Raw genomic sequence first — 1,571 nt, 5'->3', positions numbered from 1 at the left:
ATTGGTACTCATGTTGTTACTCTATGATTGGTACTCATGTTGTTACTCTATGATTGGTACTTGTGTTGTTACTCTATGATTGGTACCCCTGTTGTTACTCTATGATTGGTACTTGTGTTGTTACTCTATGATTGGTACCCCTGTTGTTACTCTATGATTGGCACTTCTATTGTTACTGTATGATTGGTACTTGTGTTGTCACTCTATGATTGGTATTCGTCTTGTTACTCTATGATTGGTACTTCTATTATTACTCTTATTTGTACTTTTATTTGCTTCAGTTCCTAAGAAAAACTGCTCTGACCTTTGACTAAAACCCCTGAGCTTCAATTGTTCTAGGTGCAAATTATATGGAGGGAATCTGAAACAAAGCTGGCCCTGTTTTACCTTGCCTTATACTGGGGACGATGTCCATGCATGTACATGTGGAAGCTATGCTAGGTTGGAAGATAAATGAATGATATTTACAGGGATGGTTTTTATTTGACATGACACTGGTCACATCCTATGTGTTTACTAAATGCAGGTGTATGCCACACCTACAGGAGTGCATTCAGTGGAGGGTTGCAGGTATGTTGAAGGTGATCAAAAAAAGTAAGGTATAGAAGAAACATTGAAAACAAGACTAAGCCAAAGAAAATGGGTCTGGACTTGTTAATGCTTAAAACATCTTAAGGACTGTTAAGAGGAAAGTCAATTATTCTGGGTGTGTCCAGGGATAGGTCTAGGGTAAGTGAATAGAATTGTGGGAGAGGAAACACATCTCATCTTAAGTATGGCGTCTTCTTCCTCATAGTTGTCTAAGGATGGGTTTGGCTACTTCAAGAAATAGAGTTCCATCAATGGGGAGGAGGGTGTCAAAATGTAATTTACAGCTTTGTAAAGAAGCAGCAGAGAGACTTAAGATAGCTCTTGAAAACCAGATCACAAAATTCCTTTGTGTGTCTGAGAAGTCATGATTCTATAATGTTCCTCTGATATAGAGGTGAAATCTTTTTCTTCAACATGCTTGAGAATTAACAATAAGGACATAGAAACAGACAAGTGATGCATTTATCAGTCAAGAAATAGCAAACTAGCACCCAAAAGTGCAGATAATACCCACCTGACCTAGCCTCAATGACTGGGTGATCAGAGCTCAACTAGAAGAAGAAAGAAGAGGAAAAAAAAGAGTAATCTGATACAATTTGATAGACTTGACCTACACCTATGGATGCAGTAGCTCAAAAGAGGGAACAAATCTTTGCAGCAGGGATCATTCCCACCCCCTCCATACACAGAGTAGACAGGAATGGGCAACTTGGACATTGGCTATCCAAAATGGGGGCGGGGGGTTGGCTACAAAGGCAAGAAGTGACTGACTTACAAGCTTTCAAGAGGGAACCTAGATCCAGAGAGCGTGGAGGAAGGTAGAATCTCCACTGAGTAGTATCCAATCTGTCTAGGCGGGACTGATTAAAGGAAATGTGAACAGGTCTCTTGTGATGCAAGGGTGAATAATTGTTACCAGGACTGATTGTGAATATTGTAAATGTAAAAGTGGGCATTTTGTGGCAAGGAGGGGAGTGATT

At 40.0% G+C, this 1,571-nt stretch overlaps 1 pseudogene; it reads left to right on the top strand.

Moving 5' to 3' along the window:
- The first annotated feature begins 488 nt into the window (after positions 1-488).
- The window catches only part of LOC102811022, a 2,705-nt pseudogene continuing 1,622 nt past the window's right edge, over positions 489-1,571 (top strand).

Source organism: Chrysochloris asiatica, unplaced genomic scaffold, assembly GCF_000296735.1.
Source record: "Chrysochloris asiatica unplaced genomic scaffold, ChrAsi1.0 scaffold00001, whole genome shotgun sequence".
Lineage (NCBI taxonomy): Eukaryota > Metazoa > Chordata > Mammalia > Afrosoricida > Chrysochloridae > Chrysochloris > Chrysochloris asiatica.
This window is presented reverse-complemented; position numbering and strand designations above follow the sequence as displayed.